The sequence below is a fragment of the Dipodomys spectabilis genome, unplaced genomic scaffold (genome assembly GCF_019054845.1).
Source record: "Dipodomys spectabilis isolate Male_0828 unplaced genomic scaffold, ASM1905484v1 ptg000483l, whole genome shotgun sequence".
Classification (NCBI taxonomy): domain Eukaryota; kingdom Metazoa; phylum Chordata; class Mammalia; order Rodentia; family Heteromyidae; genus Dipodomys; species Dipodomys spectabilis.
In genome coordinates this window covers 2,002,709-2,021,485 of record NW_024871160.1, presented here as the reverse complement: position 1 = coordinate 2,021,485, position 18,777 = coordinate 2,002,709, and the positions used below count along the sequence as shown (strand labels likewise).

Here is an 18,777-nt window from a genome sequence, read left to right as displayed (position 1 = left end):
AGAAGCTTTTCTAAAGCAAGAGTTCTTCCCTGCATTTGCCCTGACTCCTCCACGCAAAGGAGGCCTGAGGGTCAGGAGCTGTGAAAACAGGTTTACAACCACAGGAAATGGCTTTGGGTCCCTGGCAAAAAGCCAAGCTAATCTTCCCCCTGGGCGCCATTCTGGGACCACACCCTCTGCGCTGTGATTCTAGTCAACATTGACCCAGCCTTGAATTTCCTGCCATACTTTTCTGAAGCCATAGAACCTTCATACCACTCACACCACCTGATCTATAGCACACCTCAGGACCTTTGCCCATGCTATACCTTCTGCCTGAGCCTCTCTGTCTTGTACCCACATATTAGAACTACTGTGGAATTTTGGCACTGGCTATATCACTTCCGGAGCAAATCTTTCTTTCCCTTCTCCATCTTTATTTTTTTTAATATTGAGTTGCTAGAGATGGAAATTGTGTGGTCTGACTGGCAAATGCTCTATATTGGTGTGTGTATTTGTGTGTGTGTGTGTGTGTGTGTGTGTGTGTGTGTGTGTGTGTGTGTGTGTGTGTGTGAGTCCTGGGGTTTGAATTCAGGACCTGGATGCTATCCTGTCCCAAAGGTTTTGTGCTCCAGGCTAGTACTCTACTACTTGAACTATAGCTCCACTTCTGGCTTTTGGAATGTTTAATTGTTGAAAAGTGTCTCATATATTACTTTCCTGCTTGCAATTGGGATCTTCAGATCTCTTCCTCCTGAGTAGCTTACAGGGGTGAGCCACCAGCACCTGACCTCTACCCTACCTCTTATCTATAACCTTGGCCCTCCTCTGAGATCCAGAATAATATGTCTAACCAAGCTCCCTTTTTTTTGCCAGTCTTGGGCTTGAACTCCAAGCTCATACTTAGGAGAGACTCTAAATATGTGATGACTGGGACAATGCTTCCATTTAATTATGTATCATGTTTCAACACCTAATAAAATGTTAATTAAAATGAGTCAATGACCTAAATTATTGTGTATAATTTTATAATAGATGTGCAAAATATAATATTAGGTGTATAATAATACAAAATACAATAATCAATAAATGAATAAAAAAAAATACAAAATCAATAATAAAAATCATTATATGAAATTAACATACATATATAAGTATATATCATGTATTACACATGTTTAGAAATATTTTTCCAGTTGCAAGGCCGACATTCAGGCCCTGGGAAAACTATCCTGATTTTCTTTTCCTCAAGGACAATGAGCTTCGCCTTCATCAATGGTGCAAAAGAGTTACCTGGACGATGAGCTCAAAAACTAGCAATGGCAGAAATACTGGCCCCAGTTCCAAGACAGTGACTTAATTTCTTTGATAGAAGCAGTTATGTTTATTCAGTTCCATACTGAATATTAAAAAAAGCAGTGTAGAGTTTTGTACATGTATTCAAACATCCTTCACTTACCTGCAAAGTGCTTCTCTGAGAACTACAATGTTACTCTTTTTTTGTATGTTTTTTATTGCAAAAATGTTCTACAGAGGGGTTACAGTTCCAGGAGCAAGGTAATGAGTACATTTCCTATTGAGCATTGTTTACTCCTCCTATGATTTTCCCCTACCATCCCTTCCCTGCCATCTCCAGAACTACCTCCCTCTGCCAAGGTCAATGACTTAGTTTTTCATTTTTGGTTGGCATGGGGTTTGAACTCAAGTAATGGCAACTCTTCGCTCACATTGCTACAGATTTAGCAAGACCCTGAGTTCAAATCCCAGGCTAGAAAAGAAAACTGGCAGAAATTCCAAACCAGGGAGCTTTATTTTTTTAATTTAGTTAAATTATATATATATATATATATATATATATATATATATATATATATATATATATATATATATATATATATATATATATGTTTTTTTTGGCCAAGCATGGGGTTTGAACACAGGTCGTGGAAATTCTACTTCAGCTTGGATCTCCCTTGGCTGGGATGCAGTCTCTGGACTCATAGCCGATCCTGGGATCCTGGGCCCAGAGGGCTTTCAGGAAGAAAAACAATTTGGAAAGCACAAAAAGTGGTGAGCTGCAGAGAGCTTGGGTTTTACAATTTTTTTCCTTTGGACAGTGACCATCCTGGGTCCTAATGACAAAGCTGCAATGTGTACCTGACCTGACATTGCTGGCGGCAGGTGAGCTATCAGTGAAGCCATAGTCCTACCTGTCAACATTGGCCCTGGGTTCAAATCGCAGTCCTGACATCAATCTCCGGAGATCACAAGAGACTCATTCCTATGCATTGGAATACTGATTGAAAGAGTAGTTTAAACATCGGTCTACAAAAAATTGGATGCAATAATCCTGGAATGATGATTGAGCTTAATTAATGGTTTATTAAGCATGAAAAGAATAATATTCCTTCAATGGTGGTATAATAAATATCTAAGAGTTGGTAGGATCATAGTAGGTGTCATTATATCATAGATAGATGGCTGTGGAACTCTTTACCAATATATATATTTATTTGTATACCTCCACCTGCCTATCCATGTATCGTTGTTTTGGCCAAACCTGGGGTCGATCTCAGAGCCTGGGAACCGCCTGACATCTTCATTGGCTAGAGGCTGGCATGCTCAAACTCACCCAATCATGAATTGGGCCTGCTAGGCACAAAGTCAGGTCCTGGAATGGCAAGGCATGATGGAGAACACATCTAACATCTAGATGTTGTGTGATAGGATGTAAACAACATAATAAATGGTATAGTTGTCATCAGAGTCAATAAAATAAATTCTAAATAAATGAATGACATAAGAAATAATATAAATAACCATACAAAAACATTATGGCCTGAACATCTGTAAGGAAATATAAATCCTACCTTTAAAATATGTATAAGGATGGCTGGGAAGGTGGCTCAGTTGTAGAGCTCTTGCCTTGCATGCATGAGGCCGTGGGATGGATTCCTCAGCAGCACATAAGCAGAAAAAATGCTGGCAGTGGCGCTGTGGCTCAAGAGGTAGAGCACTAGCCTTTAGGTGAAGAGCTGAGGGACAGCCCCCGGGCCCAGAGTTCAGGCGTATGAGTGGACCAAAAAAAAAAGTATATAAGGAATATCTTTTCCAGACCTGAGGCTTGAATTCAGCCACCCTAAACAGAGGAAATGGAGGTAGATCCTGAGATACTCGTTTCTGGACCTAGGATGAGTCATGGAATGTGATTGATCTCATCCTTGAATGAGTAGTTCGTGCATGATGCAAGTAGGAAATGATAGGCAAGACTCATGGGGTATCGATTATTTGTAAAGAAGTTGATGAAGCGTGACAATAATCATCACAGTCATGAAATGGTGGCATCAGGAAATATCCAAGAATCGGTAGTCACACAAATTGGATTCTACCACAGGTTACCACCTCTCCTAGTCTATACAACTGTGTACTTATTTGCATACTAACTTCAGCTTATGAATGGATGACTGTTGTCCTCCCCGCTGTCCCCTCGGGGGCGTGGGTTCAATCGCAGGTCCCAAAGGCTGTTGTGCTCATGTGGACCCACTTGCCACTTGGTCCTGCTAGGTCCCGAGTTCAGATTCCCCGCCCTGCCAAAAGATTCATCTTGATTTCAGAAGTCAATCATTGCACCTGTATTCTTTCCAGTGCAAGTCCTGGATCTCAGCTGGGATGGAGAATGCACGGGCCACACTGTGGCCATAGGAATAAGTTGTTAGCCATGTCAGTCCAGTTATACCTGTCATCATATACTCAAGAAAATACACAATACACCCATTAATAGCATACAAAACAAAGAGAATAATTACACTCAATGTACGATGCAGTCCACAAACGGATGTGAATATACATCCCATGTTTCAATAATCATGGAGGACTATTTTGGCCTCCCTGGGGCTCGATCTCAGTTCCTGGAAACGGCCCAGCTCCTTAGTGGCTCACAGTCTGGTGTGATCACGTGGACCCATTGTGCGGTTGGGCCTCCTAGGCTCAAAGTTCGAATCCCAGCACTGCCAAAAATTCACCCTCATGTGAGAAGCCAGTGGTTGCACCTGTTTTACTGTACTGTGCAATTTCTGGGTCTCAGCTAGGAAGAAGAATGTATACGCGACTCTATACTCATGGGAATAGGTTGTCATCCAGTTCACCACAGTCATATCTGTCATCCTATACTCAAGGAAATACACAATACATCAATGAATAAGACACAAAACAAAGAGAATGACTACACCAAACGCAATATGCCTCCCACGCATGTTTGGAAATATATATCCACTGTTTAATTATGAATATATGACTATATTGGCCCCCACCAGGGCTCCATCTCAGGTCCCAGAAATGGCCTAGTTCTTAGAGGCTCACAGCCTGGTGTGCTCACCATGACCCATTCATGAATTGGGCTTGTTAGTCTTTGAGTTGAAATTCCAGCACTACCAAAAGATTCATTCTGATGTGAGAAGCCTATGGTGGCAAATGTTTTCCTGTCCTGTGAATGTCCTTTGTCTCATTGAGGATGGAGAATTTTATATAGGCAACTCTTAACCATGGGAATAGGTTGTCATCCATGTCAGCACAGTTATATCTGTCACCATATGCATTAAAATAAACAATACATTCATGAATAAGACACAAAATAGAATGAATAACTACACTGAATGCAAGATGCATACCACACCTGTAGGTAAAGAGAAATCCTACGTTTAAAAAAGGTGGGCTTGTTATTTTGTCCAGTGCTGGGCTTCAAATCAGGCCCTGCACAAGGCCTGACATTCTAGTCTTCAAAGATGGTGAGTTTCCCCTTCCCCCACAGTGCAACAGAATTCCCCAGACCTGAGCTCAAATCCCAGCACTGACAAAAGATTCATCCTGATGTCAGAAGCCAGTCGTTGTGCCTTTTATCCTCTCCTGTGAAAGTCCTGGGTCTCAAATACGAGGGAGCATGCATAGACAACCCTGTAATCATGGGAACAGGTTGTCATCCATGTCAGCACAGTTATACCTATCACCATACTTATTAAAATACACAATACCTCCATGAATTAGAGACAAAATAAGGAGAATAATTGCACTGAACCAAGACGCTGTCCACACATGTATGTCAATATAGATCCTATGTTTAAATTATGAATTTCTGACTAAAGTGGACCACCCTGGGGATCAATGTCAGATTCTGGGATTGGCCAAACGCCTTAGTTGCTCACAGGTTCATATGATCAGCTTTACTGATTGGCCAATTGGTTTTGCTCTCCCCAGAGTTCAGATACCAGCACTACCAACAAGTGGATTGTGGAGTAAGAAGGAGAGTGTGAAACTTTTTTTCCTTTTCTCTGAGAATCCTGGGGGTCAGGCATGATGGAGAACATTTCTACAAATCTAGATGTTCTGTGATAGGTTGTCATCAATGTAATAAACAGAATGGGTTTCATCATAGTAAAATCAATGGTAAATAAATGAATAAAACAAAAGATATAAAGAACACACCAAACATGTATGTGTGTGTGTGTGTATATATATATATATATATATACACATATATATATGTATATATATTATGTTTTCCAGGGTTTGGTCTTGAATTCAGGACTAGTGAACAGGCCTGACTTTTAGCTTCATGTAAGGTGACCTTCCCCTTTATCCACATTGCTGAAGATTTGCCCAGAACCTGAGTTCAAATCCAAAGCCTGTAAGAATAAACTGTGTGAATTTTAAGCCAGGGACCTATTTTTTTCTCAGCATGAGGCTTGAACTCAGGTCGTGGCAAGTCCGCCTCAGCTTCGATTACCCTAGCATGGGGTGAAGCCATTGGACACGCAGGTGCTCCTGTGATCCTAGAACCCTAGGTCTTGCAAGGAATACAATGCACAGAAAAAAATGTTGCCTTTTATGTTTTCTTCCATTGCAGTGACACTTCTGGGACTTAATGACACTGTTGCAAAGTGTACTTCACCTTGCATGGCTGAAGACTGACACAGTATCAGCGAACCTTTGCCCACGTGGCATCATAGGCCCTCATTTCGAATCCCCGTCCTGACACCAGCCAATAACAGGAGATACTAGGAAACTGGATCCCATCCAAAGGAACAACATTGGAATTTTGTCAATGTCACAGTTGAATGAGTTCATCGTGCATGATGATCCTATAAAATTAAACAGCATCATTTCAGAAGGCTGGTTGATTATATTTAATATTAAAAAATCATTAAAAGAATATTATTACAGGAACACAATAATTTCAGGACACTGAATGCTTTCATTAATAGTTTAAGGATTTAAACAATAACATTAATTAAATGGATGCAAAATGAATACTCAGGAATTGGTAGGAATATAGTCTATATAACTGAATAAGGTATAGACATCTCTGGCACTCTATAAAGATATATATTTAATAGCATACTGCCATCTGCATGTCAATCTGTTTTTATTTTGTTAAGCCCTGGGGCTCATTCTCAAGTCCTGGGAACATCCTGTCAGCTCAAATTGCCCCAGGATGGCCTTTTGACACTCATCCATTCTGCTTGCTTCACAGGATTCTGGCCACACCCCCCATTCTTTCTTGTTTCTTTCTGACCAATGGGATACAAGAATGCTGGCCACGCCCACATTCCATGCTGCCAGGTAGCACTGGGATTCCCTCTGTTAGTTTACACCACTACCAGTAGTTGAGGAAGGTAGAGCTGGCTGAGTGGTGAGGAAGAGACTTGAGGTGACTTTGGAGTATAGTAGGAAATTGATGCTCTCACCCCCTCCCGGCCCCTTCCCTCCCTTCATTCAGTTCCAGGTTTCAAACCTCAGGCAATGGCTTGCTGCCAGCATGCCCAAATCCCCAACCTGGTCCCTGCCCCTAGTCATCTGCTCTGGGCCCATGTGTCCGCAATGATGCTGCCATAGCTGCTGCCCCTCTTGGAGCAGCTGCCATCAGTTTCTCTTAGCAACACAGTTGAGCGGCTGCCCCAACATCAACTCAACCCAGGTCAAACACCCCTCTCGGGGCACCATGACCCCCTTGATGGTTTCCTCTCCTGGCTCTGATGAGCCACCTTTCTGCCTTCAGCATTTCTGAGATAGAAACTAAATATATGCTCAGGCTGGCCTGGATTGCAGTCTTCCTGTGAAAGATATGTTCCACCAGGCCTTGTCCTCTCTAGTTGGGATGGTAGACATGTGGCACCATGCTCAGTCGTTGGTTTAGATGGATTATCTGAAACTCAGTCCACAGCAACCGATTCTTGATCACTCATGAAGCTCTTGGCTGGACCTCAACCATTGGACCTCATTCTCCTCACAGGACAGTTGTGAGGAAACAAGGGATTTATACAGAGAGATCTCTGGAGAATGGTTAGGCAGAGAGGGAGCGGCCTTCAGATGAGGTTTTGGCAATTCTGTGAGCATATGACAGGAAGATACCAGAAAGTGCTCAGGTGGGACCTGCTATTAATTGTGCATCAGGAGTGGGATTATGAACTGAAACATGGCTCTCTTTCATTATTAACCTATCCCCATGAGGAAGGGGATCCTTCACTTTGTTAAGTTTTGCAGCTGCGGAAACAGGCACAGAGAAGCCAGGTGACCTACTTATGACCTCAAGTTCACAGGAAACTCGGCCTGACTTCTCTACCATGCTCCCTACGACAATGGGTGCTGTTCAGTCCACTTCTTGTGGTGGGAAGTCCACTTCTTTTCAGTCGTGGGTCTTGAACTCTAGGATTGGGCACTGTTCCTGAGCTCCTCAGCTCAAGGCTAACACTCTATCACTTGAGCCCACAGTGCCCCTTCCACTTTTCTGGTGATTCTTTGGAGATAAGATTTTCACAGATGTTCCTGCCTGGGTTGTCTATGAACCATTATCTTCATATCTCAGCCTCCTGTTTAGTTAGGATTAGAGTTCTAAGCCACTGGCACCGGATTTAACTGTAATTCTGGTTTTCTCTCTCTCTCTCTCTCTCTCTCTCTCTCTCTCTCTCTCTCTCTCTCTCTCTCTCTCTCTCTCTCTCTCTGTCTCTCTCTCTGTCTCTCTCTCTCTCTCAGGAACTTGTTGAATCTGTGCTGTAGGAGGTTGCCCAACGTCCCCAGGTGGCTGGAACCCAAGATGGCATACTCATTCTGGTTCTGGATGTGGGCTCTGGGTTAGGAGCGGTCTCACTCAGCATGTTGATACATCTCCGTGAGATAAGCCCTCTGTGCCCTTGCTAGAACTGTGAGGGTTATTCATTGTCCATCTAGACTTACTGGATTTATTTTATTGTATTCTTTTCTACATCATTATCTAGCACCTGGCCAATATTATGGTACATAGTTATGGAATGAAAATATAATGTCAACTTAAGAAAGTCATTTAGGGCTCTGGGAATGTGGCTTCATGATACAGTGATTGCCTAGCATGCATGAAACCCTGAGTTCAATTCCTCAGTACCACATAAACAGAAAAACACTGAAAGTGCTGCTGTGCCTCAAGTGGTAGAATGGTAGACTTGAGAAGAAAAAAATCAGGAATTATTCCCTAGGCCTGAGTTTATGTCCCATGACTAACAAAAAACCCAAACAAACAACAACAAAAAATCCAAAACCAAAAAACATTTAGTTAGTAAATACAAAATAAGGAACCCATACTTGGAATATATAATTGCTTCTGCCATACTGACACCTGACAATAGTCCCTAATTCATGTAATTTACTTATATTAGGATATTGTGTTTAAGAAAGAGTTTTGTTCATTAGGTCACAGCAATTAATGGCTTGTATGTGCTTAGATGTCAGGTGAAGATTAATTCTGGAAATTCAAAGATTCCAGGTTTTTGAATGGTCACTGCTAATCACAATGAGAAGGGTAGTCTAAGTGAGATTTGGAAATATTTTCGGTCATTTATGGCACCAAAACGGCAGAGGTAAATTCACAGTTGTGACAAAAGAGAAGGAATAATTCCAGAGTTAATGAATAAATGACAGCAACTAAGGTATACCAGAATTTTTTTTAGAGAACCATTTTTGGTTATTGAAGAAATAGTTATCAACTAGTCTTATTCCTCATTGCCTTTAGCATTCTAAATCTCTTAGACTACTTCTTAATTTCTGTGCAATAACTGTATCTCCTTCTGTGCTGTTTTTTCCTACCTTATCTTCTTTGCTTTCTAAAAATCTCAGTCTTTCTATATTTCTCTATGAACATTACCTGATACTAAATACACCTAAAAAGATGGCAGAAGATGCTAATGTAAGGGTCCCATAGCTCATGAGTCATTAATGAAACAACATAGAAAGGAGGACATATTTATTGCTACCTCAAATTTTCTGGAAAGCTGCAATGCCATCATTTCATTCAAATTTCCATTATTTGTCTATATAGTGTCATTCAGTGCACATAAGCAAAAATATGAGCTGGGTGCTGGTGGTTCACGCCTGTAATCCTAGCTAATCTGGAGGTTGAGACCAGAGGATTGTGGTTCAAAGCCAGCCTGGTCAGGAATGTTCATGAGACCCTTATCTTCAATTAACCACCTGAAACCCGGAAGTGGTGGTGTAGCTTAAGCGGGAGAGCACTCAACTTGAGCTGAAGACCTTAGGGAGTGCGCCCAGGATCAGAGTTCAAGCCCCACAAACAACAAAAAGTGCAAATATTACCTTAAGTTTCCCCAAAAGGAAGGACAAGATCAATAATCTTGGCAAGCAGAAAAAATAATTTCAAAATGATTCAGCGCACCCAGTTTTGCTGAGTTAAGTTATGGCTTCTTTGCTAGACATATTCTCTTCCTTTAAACATTGTCAAATATTAGCTTTATAATAAACTTCATCTAATATTTTTGTTTCAAAAGAGAAGACTTTACAATTGATGACACTTAGCTTTCTTACTATCTTAATTCAAAGCAACCAGGCAGGAGTGTCTGACAAACTCTTATTGAAAATTGAACACCAAAAAACCAGAAGTGGAGTTTTGGCGCAAGCAGTAGAGTACTAACTTTGGGGGCAGATGGGCAGGAGAGACAACTGTTCAGGGACAGGATCCAGCCTCTGGATTCAAGCCCCAGAACCAGCACAATCTAAACAAACAAGCAATCAAAAATCCCAGATATTTCTTTGGGACCCTCCTTAAAGGAGTACTGGTCAGAGAAGACGCTTCTTTTGCTGATCATACTCACTGGATCCTGCTTTTTTGGAATCCTTATTCCTCTGGAGAACTCAGGACAAGACCAAAGGAATTGATAACTGACTCCTGCATCAAGAGAATCATCTCAGGGGTGAAATATCCATCCATAAGACACATTAAAACCTCCATGTCTTTGTTCCTTTGCAGGAGAACACTTTTAAAACAAAGTTATTTCCTTTTGTTCTATGCTGTCCTTCAAATGGTACATTGTTTCCTTTTGTAATACCCTTACCTAGTAGTTTACAGAAAAATTTAATATGAGTAAAGAGCACACTCGGAAAAGCCAGGGACAGAGTTTCCTTCAAGCCTTGGGATACTTTTCTTGTACAGTAAAAAGGAAAGCACAAGGTAACTTAAACTTTGTTATTCCTCTATGTTCCATTCCTCTTCTGGGTTCAGTTTCCACATCCAGTAATGGTTACTTCCAGTAACAATTGTTGGTGTTGCTTGAGGTATAATGAATGTTTTCTGGCTTCACTGAAATAACACTAGGACACCTTTGGACCTGAGGTAACACGTGTTTCAGGGACAACTTAGTAAATAGAAAATATGAAATTTATATTGCTTATAAATACATTATACATGAGTACATTGAGTTCAAACTTTGTAAGTTCTCTGTAAACTAAGGCGAATTTTAAATGGGAAGAAGGTTCTCAGAACATTCTTTTTGTGAGTGGACATGCTGTTCATTATTTCCCAAGTGTACATGTGCTAACAGTAAGGGAAACAATAGCAGTAATATGAGAAAGAGAAGTTCTGTGTTTAAGTATAAGGGTTCAGTACAATATAGAAGACTACAAATAAGACAACATTGACACAATAAAGCCAAGTCCAGTATTTAGATTTATGGGAGTGATATACAGAAAGCAAGACTTCTACTTGGAACATGAAGTATGAGGCCAATCTCAATCTAAATCGTGTTTGCTAATCATGCAACTTTGTAGAAAGAATGGAATAATAATCCTGTTTCCAAAGCAAATCAGATATAAGAGCATGGTTGGTGTGATGGCCTACAGCCTGGCTTTCACTCCTGTGCATATAGGCTGTTTTGCCATTGACATTGGGGGTGGCCTGATCCGTTTATGGTATATACTGCCAATAAAAACCAACTATGATGTAAACAATGTTTGACAAGGTGTTAAGTCCAAAGTAACAGTGGTAAGGATGATTACTGTTTAGCTTTTTTATTGGGGGGGAGGTCCAGTCGTGGAGCCTGACCTCGGGGCCTGGGTGCTGTCCCTCAGTTCTTCAGCTCAAAGCTAGCACTCTAACACTTGAGTCACAGCGCCATTTCCAGCTTTTTTCTTTTTGCTTATGTGGTGCTTAGGAATCGAACCCAGGGCCTCAGGCATGCAAGGCATGCGCTCTACCACTGAGCTACCTTTTCAGCCCTAGCTTTTTTTCTTTAAATAGCTAATTGCTTTTTAAAGTTTATCTGCTTATTTAATCTAGGAAATCAAAAGTTAATATTTGGGTTTTTTGGTGAAATTTGAAACTAGGCAATTAAAAGCACTCATTGTCCTCAAATTCAACATTTAAAATTATTAAAACTTTGTTCATATGTTTTAGTTGTCAGAAATTTGAGCCACGCATGGGAGCTCATACTTATAATGCTAGCTGCTGGGTCTTGACTGATACAGAGAGGATTATGATTTGAGGCTGGCCCCGGGAAACCTTCACAATATTGGATCTCAATCAATATCTGAACCCAATGCTTTGTGCTTTATATTTCATCTACTCAGAAAAGGTAAAAAGAAGGATTGTGGACCATGCTGGCCTGGGCATAAACAGAAAACCCTGCCATAAGAATGGAAAAAGCAAGGCTGGGAAGGTGGCTCAGTGGTAGAGCACTTGCCTTGCATGCATGAGGCCCTGTGTTCGATTCCTCAGTACCACATAAGCAGAATAAGAAAAAAGCCGGAAGTGCAACTGTGGCTCAAGTGGTAGAGCGCTAGCCTTGAGCCTTGAGCTGAGGGACAGTGGCCAGGCCCAGAGTTCAGCCCCCCCCCCCCAAATAAGGGTAAAGCAGAGCTGGGTGCAGGTGGCTCATGCCTGTAATCTTAGCTACTCAGGAGGCTGAGATCTGAAGATCACAGTTCAAAGGCAGTCTAGGCAGGAAACTCTGTGAGACTCTTATTCCCATTAAACCACCAGAAAATCAGAAGTGACACTGTGGCTCAAACAGTAGAGCACTTGCCTTGAGCTGAAGAGTGCAAGGACAGTCTCTAGGCCCAGATTTCAAGCCACATGACCAACAAAAACAAAAGTGACTAAGGCAAAAAAGGCAGGCGTGTAGCTCACCTTTTAGAGGACCTACCTTAAGTGCATGAAGCCCTTAATTTAACTGCTAGTATAGAAAGGAGGAAAGGATATGAAGAAAAGAAGTAAGGGAGGAATTATGATATAATCAAATACTGGAATTATAAGTATTAAATAAAGGGATTATAGGTATTTTATATGAAAATATACTGATTGTTTACTAAAAAGAGAATTATAAAATGTAGAATTCAGGCTGAAATACAAATACAACTTTTGTTTTTCTGTAAAATGATACTTATGTGCCCCTTTAGTTTAAAAGTAGTAAATGAGTTTAAAACAATATGAGTGGTTAGAAATGAATCATTATTTTTTATCACTTTTTCTGCTATATTCACCACTTACAAAATCGAAATAATGTTGATCATTTTAATTATTAATTCATTAATTTAATCTTTCATCTTTAGTGTATAGTCTATTGTGCACATCATTTAAATGTTTGAACTATCTTTGTTTGTTTGTTTTTTATCCACCATGGATCTTGAACTCTGGCCTGGGCACTGTCCCTTAGCTCTTCACCTCAAGGCTAGCACTCTACCACTTGAGCAACAGTGCCACTTCTGGCTTTTTGTGCTTATGTGGTACTTAGGAATTGAACCCAAAGTTTCAACATGCAAGGCAAGCATTCTAGCAGTAAGCCAAATTCCCAGCCTTGATTTCTATTTTTCCTTCAGACATGGGACTTGAACACAGGGCATGGATATTGTCCCAGAGCAGTTTTGCTCAATGCTAGTACTCTACCATACCAGTTTAAACCACAGTGCCATTTCTTGGAAATAGCAGTCTCATGGGAACTTTTCTGCCCAGGTTGTCTTTAAACCACCATATTCATTTCTCAGCCTCCTGAAAAGGTAGGACTACAGGCATGAGCCACCTGAACCCAGGTGCTCATTTTTTTAAATGTTTAGTTCCCCCTCAAATACGTACAAAGTGAGATGCAAATTAACTTTAAATGAACCACCAATTGAGGAAGTTGAGATTACAAGTGATTGTAATTTTTTTTTTTACATTTTTTATATGTGGGGCTTGAACTCAGGGCCTGGGGAGGCAGTCCCTGTTCTTTTGTGCTCAAGGCTATCACCCTACCAGGTTGAGCCAGTGCCCCTTCTGGTTTCTTACTAACCAGTTTATGAGATAATAGTCTCACAGACTTTCTTACCCAGGTTGTCTTTAAACCACAATTATCAGATCTCAGCCTCCTGTGGTGCTACGATTACAGGCATGAGCCACTGGCACCAGCTTTTTAAAAAAGGAACAACAATTCATAAGCCATAAACCTTGACTCATGCCTATAATACTGTGTACTCCAGAGGCTAAGATCTGAAGATGATGATTTGCATCTAGAGGTGCAAAAACGTCTCTGTGAATCTATTATCTCCCATAAACTATTCAAGAAACCCAGAACTGAAGCTTTGGCTCAAGTGGTATAGTGAACTCTTGAGCAAAAAAGAAGCTCAGGGATACCACCTAGACCCTACGATCAAACTCCATTTCTTACACACACACACACACACACACACACACACACACACACACACACACACACACACACACACACACAAACCAAAAAGTAAATAGAAAATATGAAGAAATCAATGAAAAATTTGAATATTGTAAGGACTTTTGGGTTTAGAGGTATGACTCAGTTGGTAGGACAATAGCTATTGATTGAAACTATCAGGTATCAAGGACATAAAAAAAGAATTATCTGCTCTGTATTTTCCTATTCTCCTATGTTCTCATTTGGGAACTCTCTTCTTTAAAAAAAAAAAATTGTTATAGCGGTGATATAGAGCAGCGTTACCTTTCTGTATGTCAGGTAACTAGTACATTTCCTTCCTTTTACATAATCTTATCTGTTCCCCCATTCTCTTCCATACCCTCCCTCCCATCTTGACCCTCAACTTGCATGGTTCACTTTCATCAATGTCCAGTACAGCCAGAGGGCTCTGCTGCTGCAATTTTTCACCCAGTTCCCACTAATTCTGTGCCCTTCGCCCATCTTCCCTGTATATTAGGTGAAGAATACAGACTCATCAGAAAATGAAAAGACAAATTAAGAAAAGTTCCTTTGTTTCCTTATCATTGCACTTCAATAGTATTATATAGAAAAGGTGCTTGAGTATTAAAACTTGGTGATTTCCGCCAAAGGCTTCCTCTTTGGTTCTTACTGTATATGATGCCTAGAGTCCTGCACAGTATGTCATATCCCATTGTGTTTTAAACTTTTCTTCCACATATCAGGGGAACATGTACCATTTGTCAATTTGATGTTGGCTTAACTTTCTTAACATGATTCATTCTAGTGTCATCCATTTCCCTGCAAATGACATTATTTTATCCTTTCTAATGGCTCTGAAAATTTCTTTGTATATAGATAGCATAATTATTGGTTCCATTCATTTATTGTGGGGCATCTGCGTTGTGTACATTTCTTGTCACTGTGAATTGAGCAGCAAGGAACATGGTTGTACAAATGTCCTTGCCATTTTCTAATTTCTCCACTTCCCCACCAACATTTGTTGTCTGAATTCAAGATATTTGGATAAGATGGTATCTCAGGATTACTTTGATTTATATTTTCTTTATGGCCAGGGATGATGAACCTTTCCTGATATGTTTCTTTGCCATTCTTCCTTCTTCTTCTGAGAAGTCTCTCCTTAGCTCCTCTGCCCATTTGGTGATTGGTTTATTAGTTTTGGGAGGGGTAGTTTCCTGAGATCCATGTATACATTGAAAATTAGCCCTTTGTCAGATATATTGCAGGTAAATATCTTTTCCCAATTTGTTAGCTGTCTTTTTAGTTTAGTGGCTATGTCCCTAGCCTGTTTATGTTTTTTCCTTTGATGTAGTCCCATTTGTTGTGTCTCTCTCCTATCTGTTGTGCCCCTGGGATTTTATTCAGGAAGTTCCTGCCAGTACCTATAAGTTCTTTGTTTAAATTATTATTTTAATGGTAAAAACTTTATTTACTTTTATAAATATATCGCAAGACAAAACTTTTCAAAAATACTTTCCCACAAAAAAATTAAAAAAATAAAGGAAAGCTTTTAATAGGTAGGCAGACTATCTTGAGACCTCTTTTTGTTCTTAAGGAGAGCAGTGTAGGGCAGGACAATTGCCACACACCAAACACTGCCATGGGTTTGGCCTTGGGGAGAGAAAAGCTCCACCTGGACTGAGTGTCCTCTCCTGGTCACAGCCATAGTTACACCTTCTAGTATCTATAACACTATCTACGATTATCTAGTATGGATCCTATTATCGTTGGGCTATGCTGTATACAATGTTAACCATTGAGAACATCTCTCTCTCTCTCTGCATATATGTGTGAATTATAAAGTATAATTTGGACTCCAAGTTCAACAAATACAAGTTATTCTCTATGAATTCCCAGTGTCCCTATGAGGCTCTCTCAACAAGCTGTTCATCTTTCCTGTTTAGATAATATTAAACACCATTGTTTTGTTAGGTCAAGAATGAAGATGAGGGGTGAAAATAAACTTTTGCCTTTAAATAGCTTATTATCCTCAACCCCAAACTAGGAGTTAAATTAGAAAACATTTTGTTGTTGTTGTCTCCAAAGCGATTACTCCATTACTGGTGAGGCATGTGAGGTGTGGGGTACACTCCCAGCTTCCACCATGCCCTGCTGGACCACAGTCAAGACAACCCTGGGCCTTCCACTGGGCTCCATCCTTGAAAAGCTGCCTGATGGAGGGAGGTCAGAAAGATCTGCATTTACAAGTTTCCCAGAATATGCTAGAACATTTTTGGTCAGTTTTGTAGAACTTTCTTGGTCAGTTAAGATTCCACCTCAATCTCTCCAGTATTTTCCAAGCAGATCAAGTCACTTGCAGATAATAAAGAAGCTTTGTGGCCTAGGGGTCCAGGCCTTGGAATCAAAGATAGGACCAGGATGGCCAGGGGTCTTTTGTATGGTAGAGATGGCCAGGTGGCCTGAGTTTCTGACTTTCCTGTTCTCCATGAGGCCTGAGCAGGGTGGAGGGCAATGAGGAGGTGTCTTCTACAATAGCCACTGAAGTGAGGGAGGCAGAAGGTCAGCTGTTCCAGTGGGCAGATGTGGAGAGGATTCTAGAAGGGGATCAAGTCTGCTCCTTTCGGCAGGAGTATGTTATTTTTACAGAAAGCAACAGAGAAATTAATTTTCTTTTCTGACTACTGAAAAGTGGAAATATGCTCAAGTTTACCATTTAAAGGAACAATAGACATTTCAAATATCTCTGTCTAAACTTTGGTTTTCTTAAAAAAAACACACAAAAAAAACAGTTCATCACAAAAAGAAATATAAGTTGAGGCTGTAGCCAGGTGGTTTTCTGTCCGTTGCAGTCTTTTGTGCAAAGTAAAGCGTATTGGAGCTCCAATTTAACTGATGCTGTGGGGTTTACTGGCTCTGCATGCTGAGGTAGTGCTTGTCATGCATGCCCTTGCTGTCGAAGCCTGGGAGGGGCTGACCATAACTGTCCATGCACCGGCAGAAGCCCCGCTTTCTGCCTTTGTAGGGGTGACACTGCTTCTTATAAAGTCCTTTCTTGTCGCAGTTCGGGATGTGCACACCCCTGGGACTCAGCACATTGAGGAACTTCAGGTGATTCAGGGTATCTTCCATCTCTCTAAGGCAGGGACCATATTCTGTCTCCCGTTTGGACTCTGAGGAGAAGTTCTGGGTGTCCGTGCTCTGGGACTCATAGTCGACTTTGTAGCGCTGGCAGTCCTTAGCGTGACCTTTCTTGATGGTGTCCAGCTTTGCGTGAATGGAATGGAACTTGGAGTCAGGCACCCTATGTGTGCTCAGCGGGGCAGGTTCCCCCTGCCTTGGTCCTCCTCCGACTCACTAGCATTTCCTGAGGTGGAGGGCACCAGCAACAGGTAGGCGCTCAGGTGGCCGGGGACGTTGGAGTTGGCGCAGAACCCGGAGCTGTAGAGCAGCACCCGAATCTGCGCGGTTCAGCCGGTGGCAGCTGCAGCTGAGCCCTCAGTTGCGGGGTTCGGTGTAGACACGGCATGGCTGGCCCTCGCGCAGTGCTCATGTCAGGCAGCAGCCACAGCCTGGCTCGCACACCAGCTTGGAGCACAGGGTCGTGGCAGGCGGAGGTGTGCACTGGACCAAGGAATTCGCATCACAGGGCTCTCAGCGCACGACGGGGCTGAGTTACCGGTGGCCCGCGGAGCAGGGCCAGGGCAGTGAGCAGAGCTGCCCAGAGCGTGGGGCGCACCTGATGCATGGCGCCCATCGCAGTGGCCAAATGGAGTAAGCGGTTATCGGGTCGAGGCACGTGGTGCGAGATTGCGGGATCTGGAGCACAACTACCTGTGCTCAGCATGCAGCTGCCCAGCTCGCACCTCAGTACCTATAAGTTCTAATGTCACCCTTATTCTGTCTTATAGTAGATTGACTGATTTTAATGTAGTTAATCCATTTTGAGTTGATGTTAGTGCAAGCAGAGATCCACTTCTAGTTTTCTGTCTATGGATGTCCAGTTTTCCCAACACCAATAGTTGAAAAGGCTATGATGTGTGTGTATGTGGTGTGTGTGTGTGTGTGTGTGTGTGTGTGTGTGTGTGTTTGTAGGTCGTGGGGCTTGAACTCTAGGCCATAGAGCTACCCCTCAGCATTTCATCTCCAGGCTAGTACTTGAACCAATATTCCACTTTCCATTTTTTGTGGTTTATTGGAGCTAAGAGTCTCATGGACTTCCCTGTCCCTGCTGGCTTTCAAAAACCATCCTCAGATCTCAGCCTCTGAGTAGCTAGAATTAAAGGCATGAGCCACAGGGACCCAGCAAGGCTATGTTTTTTTCACATTACATCATTCTGTCTTTTGTCGAATATCAGATGATTGTAAGTATGTAGTTTTATTTCTGAGTCTTTTCATCTTTTTTAATATGTTTTTATTGTAAAAATAATGTACAAAGGGGTTACAGTTACATAAGTTAGGTAATGAGTTCATTTTCTCTCAAGCATTGTTACCTCCTCATTTGTTTTTCCCCTACCATCCCTACCCTTCCACCTCCACAACTATTCCATTCCATCCCCCCTCCCCACTCCCTGCCTAAATTGTAAAGTTCGTTTTTGAACATAGTGTCTTGATCTCATTGTTAAAATGGGTCAAACTGTATCCCTAGTTAATCATTTGGTTTTTTCCCCTTCACCTCCCAAAGCTAGAGAAATGTATATACAAGATACAGGGCACCAACATCAAAGAAACAAAAAAACCCACATAACTTAGGTTACAAGATTGGGTGAAAGAATGATGACTGTTGACTTAATTTGATAAATATTATATAGTTTTTTAATGGTAAGGCTTATTAACTCAAAGGGGG

General features: G+C 41.4%; 1 pseudogene; it reads right to left on the bottom strand.

Annotated features, from left to right (window-relative positions):
- Positions 1–16,838: 16,838 nt before the first annotated feature.
- On the bottom strand, positions 16,839–17,679 carry LOC122098643 (annotated as a pseudogene).
- Positions 17,680–18,777: the final 1,098 nt, after the last annotated feature.